Source organism: Pinus tabuliformis, chromosome 6 (assembly GCF_031772625.1).
Source record: "Pinus tabuliformis cultivar Carrire ecotype Pingquan chromosome 6, CPIR1, whole genome shotgun sequence".
NCBI classification, from domain to species: domain Eukaryota; kingdom Viridiplantae; phylum Streptophyta; class Pinopsida; order Pinales; family Pinaceae; genus Pinus; species Pinus tabuliformis.
The window spans coordinates 1,544,651,974-1,544,674,577 of record NC_142292.1 but is presented as its reverse complement, the minus strand read 5'-3'; positions in this window follow the sequence as shown (position 1 = coordinate 1,544,674,577).

Below are 22,604 nucleotides of genomic sequence, written 5' to 3'. Positions count from 1 at the left end.
TGGAGGATTTATCAACATTTTTAATGTTTAATTTAATAATCCACGGTAATCACTAATAGGTATAATCCACCTGGCACCCGTGACCTGTTACCCGTGTAACCGACTGTCTGCAATCCGACGATAAGTAAATATCAGTTAACTTATCTATCAATAAGTTATCACTAGATAAGTTCTTGGCTGATAACTTCGATGCCCATAACTTATAGACAGATCACTTCTCGCCGAAATGAACTCAGTTGTCCGCCAGATAACTTATTCGCTGAAGAAAACTTCATCTATCTGCCAAAAAACTCGCCGGAGAACTTCTGTTCTGCACAAAATGAACATCATTTTTCCGCCGGAGAACTTATCGCCATCGATTCATTCGCGCCTTTCATCGCTTCGGATGTCTCGAACTGCAGCGTTCTTACCATTCTGAATATCAGAAACAACCAATTTCTGGTTTTATTTCTCCAGATCTGGGTAATCTCGTCAGCCTTCTGGTTTTATTCCTATTGAACTTGGTAATCTGGTAAGCCTGAGTACGCTCTTGATAAGATATAAATGATCTGAGTGTTACTATTCCTTCGCCTATCGGAAATCTTTGGAGTGTTGAGACAATCAAGGCAAATACTGTGACAATTTCAGTCAGCTGCGAATTTTATACTTGGATTCTTCGGGATTGCAAGGAAAGATTCCATGGGAAATTGAGGAAATAGTCCTGAAAAATCTGAGATATTTACGGGACTATAACAATCATCTTACTGGCGCCATCTCCAGAGGCTAGGCTTTTTCACCAGACTGCCGAAGTTGGAGGAATTTGATGCATCTGACAATAATCTGACTGGGGTTCAATTTATTTTGAAATAAATTAGAACTCATATTTTCCCTTTCAGTGACTGCTCTGTAAAAACTTATTTATTAAACATTTATTATACCTCACCCATTCAATTGAACATCCGACAAAGCTGGAGCCAAGAGCATGTGGGTTGGATTGCGATCCGGGAGGAGCAACCACCACAACAGCAATGCCTCCATAAGCAGTGTGAGACTAGCAACCACCAGAACAGACGCACTGTTTTCATGGGGAATGAATGTTAAAATAACTTTATATTTGTATTTTGGTTTTCATGAGCTACATGTTCATGTACTGATAGAGTTCAAATTTCAATTTTATATATGTTAAATTCTAAATATTAATCTTAAAATTGTTTTATGTAAATGTAAGATTCAACTTCACTTTTCAGAACATCTGCCCTCAACTTTTGATCTTTAAAGCCATGAAAAAATTTGGCGGTCATATTCACTTCTCTTGAAAAAATGGCTAATATTCTTCTAATTTAGTCTCTGATTGTTTTACTGACTTTTGATATAGCCAGCTAACAATTTAAGAACCAATATTTACGGTTTAGCTATTTTTTTTCCAATTTTTCCCCAAAGTTTGTTTAATATGTTTCTAATTTACTATCAAATCCTTAATTTACTATGGAATTGTATTAGATATATTCGCTATTTTGGTCATTTTCTTCCATTTTTCCATAAAGATTAGCTAATATTTTTTTTAAAATTTACCATCAAAAACTGGAAAAATTTAAATGTTGTTCACCTTTCTGCTAATTTTTGCCTTTTTGGAAAAAAAGATCTTCTATTCTTCAAATTTACAAACAAAAGCTATTTTTTCTTCTTTTGAGTGAGTGAATTATTTTTGTCAAATTTGTTGCAACAATATTAACATTCATTATTTTCATGTGAAAGTAATTATGAATATATATTTTTTCACTTCATGATATTATTTTTTGTTGTTTTTATATGTATTTCCCATCTATTTTATCACTATTTCCATTTTAAACAAAAAAAACTCAAAACATTTGAACAATCTGGAAAATTTGCAGAAAAATTTGATTAGCAGGTCTCAAAACAAAGTGTAGCAATGAGACTTGAGCCAAATGGTACAACAAAAAACAGAAAATTTGAACAATTAGGAATACAATTTGAAATTAGATGAAACTTGTACAAATAAATTTTAGAAGTCATATGATGGGCAATTTAAAAATAAAAACGTCATAAAAAAATTCCTTGATGGGTAGGGTCACCCGTCAAATTTAACCCCTGATACCATGGGAAAAAAGATGCTTTTCTTGAGAAAGTTCACCGATAGAATAGAAAAAGCCATAAATTATCTCTTCCCACCCATTATAATATAATATTTAATGTCATTATAATAATTATATTTAAAATAATTTAATTAAATAACTACAATAATAATATTTATAATATTTTTATATTATTATAATATTTAATTGTATTATTAAGATCAGTATGATTTAGATTAGTCTATATTTTGAAAGGAATTTATTTTCTAGGATTCATATATTATATAGAATTTATAGTTTTAAATATGTGAAAAAAATTGATAGTTAAATTTCATTTAGCTATTTGAAAATTATTTTAATTTAGTTATAAATAATATTTAAAAATAAATGAATAATTTATTTTTAATTGAATGTTTATTTATTTTATTAATATTTTATAATTTTAAAATAATTTTATTAATGTAAATAATCTATTAATTTCAAAGATAAGTTTCACCACCCACATTATCACTCAATCTTGTGGCTATGTAGTGGTATATGTGGAAAAGTTGTCAACCTTCACTGATAAATATTTATTAGACTTTAGTTTATCAGAGTTTCCAAGTTTGGTAGGCTCCACCCACCCATTTTTCATCATACACGGCATTCAAAACATATACATATGCCTTATCATATGCATATCACACCTTCTAGTCATGTCTTGATGGTTAATTCATTGCATTTTTGTTCCATAAGTTGTCTATTAAAGCCCAATCAATGCCACCTGTTTGGCCGAATTAAAGCTTTTGGTGCTTTAAGGTGCCATGTGGTAGCCCCCCTTTGGAGCACCTAATCTTCCAACTATGTTTCCATATCTTTCCACTTGCACTTTCCTTGTCAATTGCTGACTCTACTGATGTGTCATCTCCACACCATGCCTAGTGTCAGTTCTAGAATTTGCCACATCACCCTTTGACTTTAACTTTGTGCCCATTGATAAAAATATTCAAAGTCCCATATATTTCGCATGCATACTCCATTCAACACAATTTAAGCTACATTGGAATTAGCTTGTCGAGCTCTTCAATGAGCCGCTATTTCCATTAGCTTTTCAGAACTTTTACTTTTATGCCTTTTAATTAGGATCCTCTGAGATCACCTAGAAAATATTAGCCTAACCTACCCTGGCTTATCCTCCTCTAGTATGTCCCTCTCTAGCCTAGACTATGCTAACCTAACCTAATATAGAATATCTTATCATACCCTACTTTAGGTTAGCCTACTCTAGCCTACTTGTGCTTATCATATCCTAGCCTATTCTAGCTTAGTCTAATTTGGCTTAACCTTCTCTAGATTAGCCTACCATAGAATACTCTAGCCTTCCATGGCCTTACTTTTACTATTCTAACCCACTATAGCCTAGTGTCCTTTAGCCTACACTAACCCACTCCAAGTTAGCATATTCCATCTTACCCTAGTCTCTCTTAGATTAGGCTACCCTATCTTACTCTAATCCTATGTTAGCCTAGCCTAGATAAGCCTATTATAGTTTATCCTAGCCTAACTCACTCTAAACTACTCTAGCCTAGCGTATCCTACTCAAAGCCTAAAATAGTGTATCCTAATCTACTCTAGATTAACTCATCCAATCCAACCTAACTTAACCTACCCTTCCCTACTCTTCCTAACTCTATTATATCCTAGCCTACTCTAGTCTAGTTTAGCTTAGCCTACTCTAGCCTAGCTTACCCTAGCCTACTCTAGCCCAACCTACCCTATCTTAGAATAGCCTAGCCAAGCTTACTCTATCTTGGAATGCTTCAGCTTAGCCTAGCACAACCTACTCTACCCTACCCTACTCTAGCCTAACCTAGCCTTCCTAGCTCTAGCGTATACTAGCCTAGCTTACTCTAGCCTAGCCAAATCTAGCCTAGCCTATCCTACTCTAGCCTAAATGTGTCTACCCTACTCTAGCCTAAATGATTATATCTTAGCCTACTTTAGCTTATCATAGTCTAGCCTACTTTAATCTATCATGACATACCATACTCTAGATTAACCTACTGTAACCTAGCTTATTCTGGACTACTCTAACCTAGACTAGCCTAGCCTACTCTACCCTAACATACTCTAGCCTGACCTACTCGATCCTAGGCTAGCATAGCCCATCATAACCTACTCTACTTTAGGCTATCCTATCCTGGACTAACCTAGCCTGGCCAACTCTATCCAAGTCTAGCCTTGCCTACCCTAGCCTAGGATAACCTGACCTAACATACCCTAACTTGGCCTAGCCTGGCATAACCTACTCTAGCATAGCCTATTCTATCCTACTCTAGCCTAGCTTACCCTAGACTAACCTAACCAAGCTTAGCTTAGTCTAACCTACTCTAGCCAAGCCTAGGCTAGCCTACTCTAGCCTAGCCTACTCTTTCCTAGCCTAATCTATCATAGGCTATTGTTTCTTATTCTACCCTACTCTACTCTAGCCTAGGCTAGCCTACTCTAGTATAGCCAAGCCTACTCTAGCTTAGGAAAGCCTACTCTAGGCAGGCCTACTCTAGCCTAGGCAAGCCTACTCTAGCCTAGCATAGCACAACCTACTATACCCTAGTCTAGCTTATGATAACCTTACCTGGCCTAGCCTACTCTAACGTAACCTAGCTTACCATAACCTAGCCTAGCCTACTCTACCCTAGCCTAGCTTACCATAACCTAGCCTAGCCTAGCATTCATAATCTAGCATAGCTACCCTAGCCTACTCTAACCCAACCTACCCTACTCTATCCTAACCTAGCCTAGCTTATTCTAGCATAACCTATTCTGTCTTAACCAAGCCTAGCCTACCCTAGCCTAGCCTAACCTAGCCTAGCCTAATGCACTGTAGCTTAACATACTCAAGTCCAGCCCAGCCTACTAAACTAGCCTAGCCTAGCTTATACTACCCTAGTCTAGTCTAACCTACTCTAGGCTCATAGCTAGCCTGGCCTAGCCTAGCCTAGATTATACTACCATACTCTAGGCTGCCCTACCCTACCTTAACCTAGTCTAACCTAGCTTATACTAGCCTACTCTAGTCTACCCTACTCTAGGCTACCCTAGCCTACCCTAACCTAGTCTAATTAAGCCTAGCATAGCCTAGTCTACTCTAGTCTAACCCACTATACGCTACCCTAACCTAGCCTTCCTTAGCCTACTCTAGCCTATCCTAGCCTGGCCTAGCCTACCCTACCATAGCTTAGCCAACTCTAGCCTACCCTAGCTTAGCCTATTCTATCCTAGTTTAATCTAGCCTCACATGGCATAACCTACCCAGCATAGTCTAGCCTAGCCTAGCCTAACCTACTCTAGCCTAGCTTAACCTACTGTAGCCTAGCTTAGCGAAATCTAGCTTAAGCTTGACAAGCGTACTCTAGCTTAGCCTAGCCTAGCCGAACCCAACATACTCTACCCTAGCTTACTCTAACCTAGCCTACTCTTGTGTAGCCTATTCTAGGTTAGCCTAACTTATTCTAGTGTACTAACCTACCATATCCTACCATAGCCTACCCTACCCTAGCCTACTCTAGCCTAGCATAGCCTAATCTGGCATAACCTACTCTAGTCTAACGTACTTTAACTTACCCTATGCTAGCCTACCTTAGCCTACCCTAGCCTACACTAGCCTACTATAGTTTAGCCTACTCTAACTAGCCTACTCTTGCCTAGCCTATCCTACTCTAGCATATCCTAGCCTAGCCTACCTTAGCCTAATCTATCCTAGCGTGGCCTAGCCTACTCTAGCATATGCTAGCCTACCCTTTTGTACTCTAGCCTAGCTTAGTCTAACCTAGCCTTCTCTAGACTAGCCTAGCCTAGCCAAGCCTACTCTCGCCTAGCATAGCCTAGCCTATCCTACTCTAGCCTAGCCTACTTTAGCCTACCCTACCCTAGCCTAGCCCACTCTAGCCTAGCGTACTCGAGCCTACCATAGTTTAGCATAACCTACTTGATCCTAAGCCAGCCTAGCTTACTCTAGCACAACCTAACCTTGCCTAGCCTAGCCTACTCGAGCCTAACCTACTCTAACCTATCCTAATCTAACCGAGTCTATCCTACTCTAACCTAGCCTAACCTACTCTACTCTTGCCTACTCTACCCTAGCCTAGCCTATAATAGAGTTGCCTACTCTACCCTACTCTACTATTTTTTAGCCTAACCCAACCTACTCTTTCCTATCCTCGCTTAGCCTACTCTAGCGTAGCCTACTCTTTTCTAGCCTAGCTTAGCCTTCTCTACCATGGCGTAGCCTATGCTACCCTAGCCCTCCTCTAGCGTGGCCTAGCCTTTGCTACCCTAGACTACCCTACTCCAGCCTACTCTAGCCTAACCTAGCGTACTATAGCCTTGCATATCCTAGCCTAGTCTAGCGTGGCCTAGCCTATGCTACCCTATCTTAATATATTCCTAGCCTAACACTAGACTACCATATTCTAATCCAACATAGCCTACCTTATCATATTCTATCCTAGACCTACCCTATCCAAACCCACTTTAAACTAGATTATTGTATCTTAGCTTAACCTAGCTTTACCTACTCTAGACTAGCCTACTCTAGCCTCAGCTAGCCTAGACCTAGCCTACTCTAGACTAGCTTAGCCTAGCGTAGGATACTGTAGCTTACACTAACCCACTCTAATTTTAGCTTAGCTTAACTTAGCCTAGCCTACTCTAATCCCATTTAGATGTATAAAAATTTATATATACATATGTAGTTAAGACATTTAATACAACACATATTTGAAATCAATTTTTTATTTTTTTTTCTGAGTACGACTAATTCTATTATCATACAAAACAGAGATACATATAGAGTATAGTGGGCAAGGCTATGGAGATTTACCTATCAGCCCTCTTCTTGCCCTGATTACAGTTCCAAAATTGAGCAAAATCAAAAATTGGAATTTGATACTTGGCCAATGAAGACACATAGACTCTGAACAGACACCAGGACCATGGACTGACCCAGACAAAGACAGACATGAACAATTACATCCGACACATTGACATATATGCCGATACCAGTTGACAGAATCATAAACAGAAAACCCAAGAAATGCAGCTGAGGTTACCGGGAGCGAGCTCATTCTTCATCGGTGGTATAGGGCACCTCTTCTACTCGGCACCCGAAACGGAGAGAATCTTCGGAGTCTGAGAGAGGGATGACCGCACCAGAGGTCCCTCCCTGAGCTGGCTTGCTTGGACCAGCAAGCGCTGAAGGATTGGCAGCAGGGGCACAATATTTAGCTGGGCGCTCGAGGTCAATTTCGCACTCGCGTCTAGGGGCCAGACGATTGGGTACTGCCTCAACCGGAAGGCACGCGATGGGGGATTCCTCTCTACTGAAGCGTTGCCAATCCGGTGAAGGTTCTGCCTCTCGCACAGGATGGCTTGCAGCAATAATCGGCTCTGCCTCCGCGCTTTGGGATACTCCCGGCTCAATCATAATGGAAATTACCAGAGTAGAATTGGCTTGAGGGCAAGGGAGCCTATACCTGAGCGTTGGATGCTCCGTCTGACCCTCCTCATAACGAGTGCTTCTACCAGCACGTCCGCCCCCTTCCTCATTACTTCCTTGGAACCTCTCAGGCACGGACGTGACCTCAATGGAGGAGGAAGGCGAGTTGTGGCCTTGCCGCTGCGTGGAGGCCCTGCCTCTGGTTCCCCCTCGTCTGCTGCACATACGCGGCCTCTCCCTCTGCATTACTGGCTTTTCCAGATGCACCCTCACGCAGGCACCCGGAGCTTCCTCAGCGCTTAGGACAAACACAAACTCAGCGCAGTTGCAGGGCGTGCTCGTCCCTTGCCCTGAAACCGGCAGAATGCACTTCTCCTCTTTCTCCTCTGAACTCAGCAGGGCATCAACGTTATGCCATCCCACATTCCTCTGCAGAACAAACCCCTCCCCATTAAAATGCTCCATGGCATCGTTAGCCAAGCAACTCGCGCGAGCAGAGAAGACCGGCATTAATGCCTTCGGCCGTCGGATTGCTTGCGGGTTGATATCCCGCCTCACCTGGTACCGCTTGTCATCACGGGCCTGCCACCTGCCCACGTGACCGCTAACGCCATCAACACGTCCTTTCTGCACCCGCATCCGGGAGGGTGAGATCCTTCTGCGCCAGGGAAATGCAGTCATTTTTAAGCTTGTCATCTTCTGATGTATCTAGAGATCCTGTGAAATATAGAATGCACTGAGATGCTCCTTGGTTGGCAAGTCTATCTGCCACTTTATTCGTTGTTCTTCTTACGTGTTTGAAGGTTATACTTTGGGGATTTTGTAGCTTTTCCTCCAATGATTCCAGTCTGCTTAGTAGCCTCCAGCTCGTGGCCACCTTGACAGCTGGCGTGCCTGCCTAAATTCTTTGAGCAGCATTGATAAGAATTAAGGAATCTCCCTCCACTTCCAATGGGAAGTAGCTATTTTGTTCTGCAAGGCATATGCCCCTCCATAATCCTTCTAATTCAGCTACATTGTTGGTGTCTTTGCCAAGTGAGCCATAGAAGATCTGCATTACTGCCCCTGTATGATTTCTGAAAATTCCTCCATAGCCTGCGTGTCCTGGATTACCTTTGGCTGCTCCATCAAAGTTTAACTTGTAGGTGGCATTTGCTGGAGGGGACCAGCTGGTAGGAGAGGCGATGCTGTTGGAGGTTCGGGTGCTTTCCTTCATTATTGCTGAGAGGTTCAAATTCCATGCCGTCAGAATCCTGCGTTCCATTGGAGAGTCTGGCATATCTGCATCTGACCAGGTTTTGATGGCAAGAGTTTCTTGCAGGTGTTTGTTTAAGATCAGCCATAAGGCATCGATGGACCGGGAGGAATTGTTAAAAATTCTATGATTTCTTTCCTTCCAAAGAGTCCAATATATGAATCCTGGTAAGAGGCTCCACAAAGAGTTAAGAAGCTGACTCTTGAAGGGGTTTTTGGGCCAATTCCTTAAATTCTCGGTTATATCTTCTGTCCTGGCTGCTGATCTCATATTGCAGGTTTCCACTTTCCTCCATATTTGTGATGCTAGCTGACATGTTTCCATGAGATGACCGATTGTCTCAGAGTGAAGGTTGCAATTTGGGCACCTTGATGGCCCTACGAATCCTCGTTTTATCAGGTTGTCCCAAGTGAGTATTCTTCTTTTGCTGAGAAGCCATAGGAAGGTAGAGATTTTGGGCCATAGTCCTGGCTGCCAGACCTTTTCCCAGATGTGGTCCTTATCGATTTGGTTGTCGGTGTATCTGAGCTGGTGTGCCTCTTTGGTGGTGAAAGTTCCTTTAGGCTTATGGCCCCATCTAAGTCGATCCTGTTGAGTGGAGTATCAGATTCTTCTGTATGATAATTCTTGATCTATGTCCACATATGTTTCTCCTAGCCAATCTCTCTGCCAGAGACTGGCCTGCTTCCAGATTCTGAAATCGTGACTTGTGGATTGTTGCCAGAATTGATGGACATGAGTGAGGTGTGTTTGCTGCATCTGCGCTTGCCAAAGAGGCTTTTGAAATACTGTAGCCAGCCTGGGGAGCTGCTGCCAAGAGTCCTCCCAGAATCTTGCCGTGTTGCCGGAGTGTATTTCCCAGAAACTATGTTCTTGAATGAACTTACTGTGGGGTTTGGCTGCGTTCCATATAGGTGATCCTTGAGTAGTAGAGTTGATTCTGATTAAATCATTCCATTGACTGCCTGGTGCATATTTGGCCTGCCATAGTTTGGCCCATGGTGAGTTAGGCTTGGTGATCCAGTTCCACCACATTCGAGCTCCCATAGTATTGTTGCTTTGCATAGGATCTCGCAGACCTAGTCCACCTTCCGACTTGGGTTTACAGACGTCCTGCCAATTTACAAGCGCCCATTTCCTATTCAAGCCAGATGACCCCCAAAGGAAGTTACGCTGAAGATTGCGAATGGTTTTTAGAACCCATTTAGGGGCGGCCAAGAGTGAAAAGAGGTATAAAGGCATGGCCTGAAGGACCGATTTGATCAGAACAAGCCTGCTGGCAATGTTGAGAGCCCAGAAAGTCCAAAGAGAGAGTTTGGATTCAAGCTTATCTAGAAGAGTCTGCCAGGAGGAATGCTTTATAGCTGCAGCGGCCAGGGGAGCCCCTAAGTAGGTCGACGGAAGCTTGGAGATAGTGAATCCCATTATTCTGGCTATGTTCCTTTGAGTGGAGGGGGGAGTGTTAAAGAAGTAGAGCTGGGATTTCGAGGCATTGATGGAGGTACCTGAAGCTTTGGAGAAAATGGAAAGCAGGGAATTAAAGACAGAGGCTTCTTGCGAGGAAGGGTGCCCAAAGAGCATGGTGTCGTCAACAAACTGCTGGTGGGATTGAGGGGGAAGGCCATGAACAGAGATGCCTTTGAGCATTTGGGAGGAGACAGCTGCCTTTAGCAATCTACCCAGCCCCTCGGCCATAAGGACAAAGAGGAAAGGTGACAGAGGGTCCCCTTGTCTTATGCCCCTAGATGGCCGAAAGGGAGAAGAAGGAGAACCATTTAACAGAACTGAGAAGCTCGGAGAGGAGATCAAATTGATAATCCATCTTGTCCAAGTGTGACCGAAGCCAAAAGCTAAGAGCATTTTTTGTATGTAGTTCCAACTGAGCTTGTCAAATGCTTTAGATAAATCTAGCTTTAGAAGCATACCTGGCTTTTTTAGAATCTTGAGAGAGTGAATCACCCCATTTGATAAGATGATGCCATCCATGATCTGCCTCCCTTCAACATAACCTGTTTGTTCCGGCGAAATGAGTAAAGGCAAGAGTGGTTTGAGCCGATTTGCGATGACCTTGGTGATGAGTTTGTATATTACGTTGCATAGAGCGATGGGTCTGTAGTTTTCAGGTTTACTTGGTTCAACACACTTGGGGATTAATGCTATAAAGGTGGTGTTGAGGGCCGGGAGAATCCAATGCATGCTTCTTGATTCTTCCACTAGTTCCCAGACCTCTTCCTTCATTAGCTCCCAAAATTCATGGTAGAAATTGGCTGTAAAGCCGTCTGGCCCAGGGGCTTTGCCGTCCTTGAGCTGGTTCATGGCCTCTTCAATTTCTTTTAGAGATGTGGGCTGTAGCAATTTGTTGTTGTGCTCTTCTGTTATTATTCGAGGAATATGCTGAGTGATGGCCCTAATTTCCGCGTCCCTGTTACCTGCCGGCTCTTTAAGGATGTCTTGAAAGTAGTTTGTAAATTCCTTTTCCATGTCTTCGTGGGCTTCGACTCTCTCTCCTTGTTGGTTGTTGATGAAGGTGATGTTGTTGTGCATACGCCTTTGGATGGCTGTCCTGTGAAAAAATTTAGTGTTCTTTTCTCCTTCTTTTAGCCAGCTGATTCGCGATTTTTGTCGCCAGAGTATTTCTTCTTGTTTCCTCCGTTCTTCTATTTGATGCCAGAGGATTTGCTCTTGTTGGGACTGTTCCTCTGTTCGGCCTTCTTTAATGATATCTTGCTGTAGTGCTTCCATTTGCTTTTCCAACTTTTGTCGATTTTCCTGTATGTTGCCAAATTGTGTTCTATTCCAATTTTTGAGGACTTGTTTTAAATTTTTTAACTTTTGTTGGAATTGATACATTTTGGCTCCTTCTGGTGGCCTGTAGGACTTCCATGCTTCTTCTACTATTTTCTTGAATTTTGGGTTTGTAAACCAGAAGGCTTCAAATCGGAAAGGCCTATTGCATCGTGTACCAGGCCGAGACCATTGGAGCATTATGGGCCAGTGGTCCGATCCTCCGTGGGGCAAGATGGATGCATTGAAGTCTCCGCCTAGATGGATTGCATTATCTGAGAGGAGGAACCTGTCTAGCCTGGAAGCAATATGATTGGTGCCACTGCGCTTGTTAGTCCAAGTGAAGATCCCATTGGTGGTTGGAATGTCCATAAGGTGGTTGTCCTGAATAAAATCTCTGAGTCCTTTGCTGTCATTTTCTAACCTTGTTCTACCACCTGTCTTCTCCTCCAGCGATTGTATAATGTTGTAGTCTCCTCCACTGATCCAGAGCGGGAACTGTCTGTGCTCATTAAGAATGGAGATCGTTTCCAACAGATCCAATTTCTGCTGTATGTTTTGCGGAAAATAGACATTTGAAAGGTGCCCATGGATATTTGTTCCTATTAGATGAAAGGATGCTTGAATGAGGAAATGGGTGGCATGGAAGTCATAAAGAGTAAGGATCTGTGGATTCCATAGTATGGCTAGTCCACCCGAAGCCCCTGAGGCATCTACTGACATTGAGTTGCTGCCTGCCCAAATCTTGTTTCGAGCCTTCTCCATAGCAGTTGTGCTGCTTTTGGTTTCTTGAAGAAAAACCAAGGAAGGTTTTTCTTGTTGTATCAAGTTCTTGATCATCCTGAGTTTTGAGGGGCTGTTGAGTCCTCTCACATTCCAGGAGATGAGCTTCATGGTAACTGGGATGTGGGTTTGTAGTACTTGGTCAACTTAGGGAATCTCCCTGATTCCATAAGTAATTCTCCCACTGCGATGGTTCGCTGTAGATCCGTTTTGCGTCCCCTCTTCTTGGTTTCTTTGAGGTTCTTTTTTCCATCCCACGGACTTCCTCCCTGTATGCCTAGATTTTTGTTGTGCTGAACCTTGGCTAGGACTCCTTCTAGCCGATCTATTTGCCAGGGAGGAATGGTATTGTATTCTTTTTGTTTGCAGGCTGTTTCAAGTTTTAGGATATCAATACCTTCTAGGATAATGTTCTAGTGTGGCCTAGCCTTTGCTACCCTAGACTACCCTACTCTAGCCTACTCTAGCCTAACCTAGCGTACTATAGCCTTGCATATCCTAGCCTAGTCTAGCGTGGCCTAGCCTATGCTACCCTATCTCAATATATTCCTAGCCTAACACTAGACTACCATATTCTAATCCAACATAGACTACCATATCATATTCTATCCTAGACCTACCCTATCCAAACCCACTTTAAACTAGATTATTGTATCTTAGCTTAACCTATCTTTACCTACTCTAGACTAGCCTACTCTAGCCTCAACTAGCCTAGACCTAGCCTACTCTAGACTAGCTTAGCCTAGCGTAGGATACTGTAGCTTACACTAACCCACTCTAATTTTAGCTTAGCTTAACTTAGCCTAGCCTACTCTAATCCCATTTAGATGTATAAAAAATTATATATACATATGTAGTTAAGACATTTAATACAACACATATTTAAAATCAATTTTAAAAAACATTTACGTTATAATTTATTTTTATAATATAGATTTAAATATAAAGAAATATTACTTTATATTATATATAAGCTAAAACATATTTCATGGTATATAATATTATTTTTTTGTATTATTGATAAATTATAGTGTAGAATTTAACAAAATATAAGTGATCTAAATTTTAAAAAGATGGAAAAAAAAATAAAAAAATTACATATAAAATATTATTTTGAGCATAACAAATTACATAACTCATGTTCATAATTGAGAGAGCTTAAATGAAACGAAATCATTATTTGAATTTAAACATTTGAATCTCTATTTAAAATAAACTTAAATTTAAATTAAAGTATCAATTGACAAATCCATGATATCATGCTCTCGAGTGTTGTCAATATCATTAATTATTCATTACAAAATTTGTTGCGAATCAAACTAACATCACCCTTGATTAGAAGAACTATAGGGTGTGGTTGATTACGTTCACTAACCATAACACTCTTGATTACAAGAATGGCGGGGTGTGGTTGATTACATTCACTGACCATAGCGCGGAATTGTTAAAGTCGTAATTTAACTATCTGAACAAATTGCCTGGAAAGTTATGGGAATTCAGGTCATATTTAGAGAAAATCGGGCATGAATTTTTGTAAATCCAAGTTGTAGATGTTAAACTTCAAAATTGTAGGTGTCGTAGACGTTTTTGTTGGTGCTGAATCCATTTCCACCATCAAAAACAGTATTCAAACAATACTTTTTAAACACTGCATCTACAAGATTTTTTGAATTTTTTTTGTCGGCCACTTTTGGCTGTGAAGACAAATGACTCCATTGTTAAATGATATTTTGCATTTAAATTTAAATTTATTATATATATTTTAAATAAGTAATTGTTTTTAAATTTATTATATGTTTTAAATAAAAATAACAATTCAAATGAAATTTTATGTTTTAGCTCACACCACGCCAAACTATTTAGGTAAGAAACTAATTTAAATAAAACAAAATTAGAGGCTAATTACATTGAAACTACACTAGTCCACAAACGAAAGTTAAACACATTGCAACGTGCATGGTGTGTACATGCATATCAAATTTCATGCAGTTTAAACTTCGGTAATGAATGAAAAAACATGGATGGATAGATGAAGGAATAATATGAACAAATAGAATAGTTACTGGATTAGTAGAACAATAACTATTGGATGTATGGGATAAGCTCAACCATAACTATCAGATGGATCGATAACTCAGCTAAAGTAATCAATAGAAACTACTTTTAGACAATTAAAAGAAAATACCTGTGTGTGGTTTGACATCGTGATTTCCGTCATTACAGGGCTGAAGGAAGGAATTACTGTGGTTTGATTAGGTTGAAGAAATTAACCTACACAAAATTGAAACGAAAGGACTAGGTTCTCTCTTGAGCGCAAAGTTTAATCTCTCGATTAAAAGAAAATACTCACAATCGAATATACTCATTACAGGGCTTGTTTAACATTTGGCTTTCACTTAATTAAAAGAAAATACCCATTATAGGGCTGGTTTGACATTTCGGTGGTTCGACATGGCTGGTTTGATATTTCGGTTTCCATCGTTACAGGGCTAAAAGAAGGAAGGAATTTACAAAAAAAAAAACTCATTACAGGGTTGGTTTGACATTTAGATTTCACTCCATTAAAAGTAAATACTCATTACGGGGCTGGTTTGACATTTCCATATTTATCATTTAACAGAAAGAAAAATAACGAAAATACCCTCTTTTTGTTGTAATTGTAATTGGAATTGAAAATATTTACTAACGAAAATACGTGTAATTGTAATTGGAATTGAAAATATTTACTAACCCATTATATTGAAATTATATCAGTTGAAAAATGAAACTTAAACACATTAGAATGTTGAAAATGCATACATACATATTAAATTTCATGATGAATAAAAAAATATGTATGGATAGATGGATGAATAATCTAAAGAAATAGAATAGTAAATAGATAAATAAAAATAACATTAATGAATTTGATAAGCACCAAATAGATAGATGAAATAAAGCGAAAAAAATCAATAAAAATGTAGCTTAAAAAACCCAAGTAAAAAAATCAATAGAAAATACACTCACTCAATTAAAAAAAATTACTTATTAAAAGGTTGATTTGACATTTCGGATTCATTCAATTAAAAGAAAATACTCATTACAGGGATGCTTTGACATTTAGGTTTCGAGCGTTCCATGACTGAAAGGAATTAATCTAGAGAAAAATGAAGAAAATACCCTATTCCTGATTGTCGTTTGACTAGGAAGAAATTAACGTAAAAAAATCTGAAATGAACTAGGAACTAGGGTACCCGTACCTGTAATTGAATCCCTGTGCATTGATCATGCTTTACGAACTCTTCAATTGGAGGTTGTTGTCCATCGATACTCTTGAATACCCTGCATCAGATTTGAGATAGATGGACTGCATTAAAATGGCTGAAATGAATTAAAAATATATTATCGCAAATGAAAAACAGAGCAGAACTGAATTAGTGATGGTACGTACCTGAAATTAATGAGAGAGAGCGGAGCCATTATTGAAAGAGAGTCGTGACAGTTCAGTTGCTGGAGACCGCCCTTGCTTTGACGTTGGCAAGAAAGCAAACTCTCACACTCAGGCGGCTCAGATTCAGAGATTCATGCACAGGCACAAACATGCATTAGACAGGCACATAAAGATTTATGCACACGCATAGACACACTCATGCATCATATTCACAGGCACAGAAAGACTCATGCACAAGCACATACACAGTCATGCGTCAGGTACAGACTTGGAGTTGGACTGAAATGCTCAACCACACCCGAGTAAAGTGTAAAGATAAAATTTATGTAACCTTCTATATATATTAATACCGTTCATTTCAACGGATACATTGGCCTCCATAACAACCATTTCACAAACACACAAATCCCCTATTTCATTCCAGCTGATAGTTTTAAAATGAGCACCGTCCTAAAAAGGAAAGAAAACAGACATGCTTTTATTTCTTCCGAATTTCTAACTCAAGGTTCCATAGATTTTAATAGTGTTACTTTCAATAATACATTAGCCGTAATACATTAGCCCCATCTTTTGCATAACCTTTTCACAGATTTATAAATCTGCTTATCTTTCCAACTGATACATTGCTCTCAACTCCTCTCCTCTCGCTTTCGATATGAAGGAAAGTTTTAAAATTGTTTGGCACCACCCCGTCCCAACAAGGAAAGTTTTAGAATTGGTTGCCACCACCGTCCAAAAAAAAGTATATTTAAAAAGGTGATATTCTTTGTAGTGTTTTTTTCCTTTTTGATTTAAGATTTTGAATTTTTTTTTTGAATTTTATTATTGTTTAGAAAACCTTCGGCAAAATCACATAATCAAACTTTTGTCGAAGGTTTTCTAAACAATGTTATGGATCACAGAAGTCTAAATTCCTTAATTTTATTATTATTTACAGATTTTGATTTATAATGAATTTGTGAATTCTGAATTTGAATTTTCCACCTTTTTTCAAATTTAAAATAAATTCTATATGATTGGAACAAAGATTCAAGTATGTTTAGAAAGCTGATATGTTTTTTAGTGTTTTTTTTTTTGAATTTTGATTTAAGATTTTGATTTTCCTATTTTTGAATTTTATTATTATTTACTAACCTTGATTTATAATGAATTTGTGAATTCTAAATTTGAATTTTTGCACATATTTTTTTTTCAAATTTAAAATAATTTTTTTATGATTTGAACAAAGATTCTATAGATATTTATATCGCTCTTTTCAACAAATACATTAACCTCTATTTTTTGGCCTCCATCTCATTTCCTCTCTATTTTGACATGAATGAGAGTTTTAAATTAAAATTGGTTGACCTGACTGTCCAAAAAAACACAGGTATATTTAAATGTTGGGCTGTTTTTTTTTTCCAATTTTCCATTCAATATTTTTGGATTTTTATTTTCCTTTAATTCTTGTTTATTTATTCAAGGTTTTTTGTTTTTTTGCTTTCACATTGTTTTATTACTTTATTATTATTATTGTTAATATTATTTATTGGCTTTGATTTATCTTAAATTTGTGAATTCTTAACTTTCTTTTTCAAATTTGTATTAAGTTTCATATTATTTTGACTGAGATTCATTTGAAATTTATGAAGCAATAGAAGCTTAAACTAAAATGTTGAAGTTGGAACTCAAATGAATTAGGTTTGTTGGTAACATATGAAGAGTGGTATGAGATGTAACATTCAGTTGGTATCTAAAAAAATAATAAAGGTATTAGGGTAATAAGAAGTTAATGTTTGCCTAAGAACTAAAAATTCCAATGATTTCTAGAACAATAATGAAATTTATTTCATGGATCACATGTGACTCAATTTAGTATTTAAATCAATGTTTGATGAATCTATACTCTTTGTCATTGGTACTGTAAACAATTATCTTGATTCCTTGTGTCCTCCCACATCTCTCTTTAATCTCAATTTTTAGTCTACATTTTAGGGAGGCTTTCATTTTTAAAGAATCAAGGAATCATTTTGCTATTGGATGCAAATTTAAGCACCATGAAGTTTTCCAATAAAGATATTTGGGATAATTTCGAAGGCCCTTAACATGAAACTACAAATATTGATACGAACAATCTTATTATAAGTCTTGAACAGCCTTATACATATCACATGGTTACATTTATATTTTCTTAGGAAAATTCATCAACCGTGATGTATATCTAGGATTATGAAGGAATCAACCATGTTCCCATTAGATAAATCTTTGTGGTATCCATTCATACAAATATCATGAAAAAATGTGTAGCCACGGCGACTAAACTTGTGTATATTTAGGATTTTGAAGGAATTAAGCATGTTCCCATTAGATAAATCTCAATGATACCCATTACTACAAATATCATGACAAAACGTGTAGCTAGAATGTGGTTATCATATTCTCTTTTCAAGTACATTTTTTTCCCTGGAACATTGAAATCAAACTATAATTAATAGGCTTATACTAGGAAATAAAATTGTAAGCAAAAACGGTAAGGTATGGGTTGTTTTATAAGAAGAAATACAAATTTTTCTTGAGGAAGATGTAAGTGGCAAGAAACTTTGCAACAGAAAGAGACAAATATAGTAAATATACAATAGAATTTAATATTTTGACTTTTGATATTGCACGAGATCAGTTGAAGACATATTACATCAATTGATTCTCTGAGGTGACTCGTTCACCTATCTTAGTGTTGCATCTCATCCATTTGTTGCACCTTACCATGTAGCACCATCATGCTGCGTCATGCATCATCATGTTGCTCATGATCACTATGCTGCCCATACATCATGCTATCCATGATCTCATACATCATGCTGCCCATGCATCATGTTGCCCATGATCTCATCTGTCATGCTGCACATGCATCATTTTGCCCATAATCTCATCTATCATGCTTCCCATTGATCATGTTTCCCATGGTCTCATACATCATGCTTCCCATTCATCATTATGTTGCCACCTACAACAAAACAAGTCTCCTTGCTTCTCTTCGATGTTTTCATTAACTGTGTATATGGCTTCTTGGACAACGTATTATAGTGCCTCCATTTGCGGCTCTTCCATGCTATGGCTATCATCTATGCTTGCTCTCCATCAAGTATGATCAGTAGCTATCTAATGACTGTGGCTGTTCCATATTGTGGCTACCATCTACCTGCGGCTCTTTCATATGACAACGGATCAGATTAAGGCATCATGCTGACTGTGAATGATCTATGCCTTACGTATTAAAGTCTCAGCTCCTCTTCCATGCGAAATCACAGAACCATCCGAATATGAGTTCTGTGCTTTTATGGCTGCATCAACAGGTCTTCTGGTCAGCGTATGAGTGCTCCCTTGACTGTGTTCATAACTATTCCATTGACTGTGTTAGAGTTTCTGGACAACGTATGAGTTCTCCCTTGACTGCATTCATTAGGGCTTCTGGATAACGTTCCCTTGACTTCATTCATAACTTGACTACGTGTTAGGGCTTCTGGACAACGTATGAGTGCTCTCCATGTTATATATGACCAACGTATAACATCCTCTATGGACAACGTATAATATCCAAAAAGAACTGTGTATCATGTATATGTCCTATCTTTATGACATATGGCTAGGGCATGTTTGTACTGCAGCTAGGGCATCATACACTACCATATACTCTCAGCGTTTTCCCCTTCTCCAAAAATCAAACGACGTGGAGAGGATATCACATGAGGGGTGTGTCAAAAATGACTTCAAATCCTCTTCTATTTATACCAAGACACAGATGATGAATAGACACGTCTATTGGGCTTTTGAGCCGACTCAAGTTGTTGTCCGACTTGACAATTTGATTTATAACATAAATAAATTCATAACTTCATAAATACTTATCAGAGTCGGATGATTTTTAGATCAATCCTACACCTCTCCATGAGAGGGATCTAATAAAAATATTAGCTGCCATGAATAAGATGACCCACGTGGAGTTTGTTCCTAGTTTCCAATTTTAACACTCCCTCTCAACTAGGGATAAATCCATCCCCTGATTCATATTTCTGACTATACTATATCTACCATTAGTGCCCTGTACTTCTCTGCTTAGCTCTGCTCAGCTCTGCTAACTCTGCTTTGCTCTTAGCTCTGCCGACTCTACTCTGCTCAGCTCAGCTCAGCTCTGCTAGCTCTACTCTGCTTTGCTCTACTTAGCTATGCTCAGTTCAAATGGCTTTTCTCTACTCTGCTTAGCTTTTCCCAGCTTTGCTGTCTCTACTCAGCTCTGCTCTACTCTGCTTAGATCTTCTTAGCTCTATTGGCTCTGCTCTGCTCTGCTTAGCTTTGCTAGCTCTGCTCTGATCTGCTTAGCTCTCTCGAACTATGAAGAAGAATAATTGATCAAGAATGTCTCATACCATTCTCCATTGACTTAAAGTCAGTCTCAGAGTGCATACCACTGGTTCCAGACTAGTCTCAACCGACCCAAAGTCAACATCGTAGTGGCTACCACTCCTACTACTAGTTCCAGACCAGTATCATCAGTCTCAGAGAGTGTACCACTAGTCCCAAACCAGTCTCAACTGACCCGAAGTTAGTGTCGTAGTATGTACCACTCTCACTGGTCACAAACTAGCCCTCCACTGACCCGAAGTCAGTCTCACAGTATGTACCACTAGTATCAGACTCGTCCCAACTAACCCGAAGTCAGTTTCATAGTAGGTATAACTCCTACAACTAGTCGTAGACCAGTATCATTGATCCCAGATCAACGAAGGTCATCCTAGCATAGGGAGTATGGTAGATACAATGATGCATCCATCGGTACTACTATGGTCCCTATCCTCATTTCCGTGCTCATTGATCAGATGAGAGGTACTTCCCATGAGTCCCAGACTACATGGGTAGGATGCCTTGATAGGAGAACTAATCAATCATGTCCTCACAGGAGAACTAATCATCCTACTACACAACCGTCATGGAGAACACATGATCTATACCTCACAGGAGAACTAATCATCGTACTACACAATCATCATGGAGAACACATCATCCAGACCTCACATGAGAACTAATCATCCTGCTACACAATCTTCATGGAGAACACATCATCCAAACCTCATGGGAGAACTAATCATCCTTCTACACAATCATCATGGAGAAAATATCATCCAGACATCATAGGAGAACTAATCATCCTGCTACATAGGAGAGTGAATCATCCTATCCCATAAGAGATCAAATCATCTTGTCCCACAAGAGAATGAATCATATTGTTCAAAAGAGAGCAAATCATCTCGTTCACAGGAGAGTGAATCATCCTATCCCAGTACACACCACCAGGGGAGGGTGAGTCACCCTGTGGTTTTATGTTTCTCCAGTAATAGGAGCAAACCCCCAGAGCTCCCAGAGCTGAATGTAAGCAACATGCAAGACCCTTCTACAAGGGTCTCTTGATGACTCCAAGTCATTTGGGAGAATCACAAATTTCATCTTTCCTCTGGGCTTTGACAAAGTGTAGCAAACTTTACATCATAATAATGCGATGGAGCCTCCTTGCTCATCGACATACCATATGCCAGATAAGGTAGTATCTGATTTCTATCTGCTCGAGAAATCATTGAATATGGGATTCCTCAAAAATTGAATCCCACCTCTGGTTGTCATAGAGAATCACAGTGGTATTCATCATGTGTACTCACTGAAGAGTTTCCACAACCAGACAACTTCATATGAGGTCATACTCGTAGTTATGTATCTGGTCTTGGCAGTACTTATAACAACCGACTTATGCTTCCTATTCATGCATGATATCGAAGCAGAATCCAAAGAGGCATATTATCGAAGCATGATTATTCAGCATTTGAATAATCATGCATTTTTCATATTTATGACAGTGTATCTCAATCCATGAGAGATTGTGCCCCGAAGATATCTCAGAAGATTCTTGGCACCAATCCAGTGAGGCTCAACCAAATATGAGCTCACCATTCTAACTACAAAACATATTTTCAGAATCCAACTCTCTCTTACTTCTGCTAATGAAAGAGTTTGCACGTGTCAGAAATAGATTGTCTGCATAAGGTGCCGGTATGAGAGGTCTATCATCCGCAACTTTCAGGTAATGGTTTGGATTGGTTTCACTTCTAGTGAATCTCAGCTTCACCAAACAGCAATCAATCCTCTCATACTATGTCCTGGGTGTTTTGCTTCAAGCCATAGAGGGCTTTCTTCCAATAAATATACCTGGGATAATTTGGAAGGCCCTTCGCTTGAAACTACAAATATTGATACAAACTATCTTATTATAAGTCTTGACCAACCTTACTCATATCACATGGTTACATTTATATTTTCTTAGGGAAATTCATCGTCATGGTAACCACGCCTGTGTATATCTAGAATTCTAAAGGAATCAACCATGTGCCCATTAGATAAATCTTAGTGGTACCCATTAATACAAATATCATGAAAAAATGTGTAGCCACGATGACTAGACTTGTGTATATTTAGGCTTTTGAAGGAACCAAGCATGTTCCCATTAGATAAATCTCAATGATACCCATTACTACAAATACCATGAAAAAACATGTAGCTACAATGTGGTTATCATATTCTCTTTTCAACTACAATTTTTTTCCCTCGAACATGGAAATCAAACTATAATTAATAGGCTTATATTAGGAAATGAATTTGTAAGCCAAAATAATAAGGTATAGGTTGTTCTATAAGAAGCAATAAGGATTTTTCTTGAAGAAGATGTGAGTGGCAAGAAATTTTGCAAGAGAATTGTGCATTTTTACAACTCACATGAGAAAA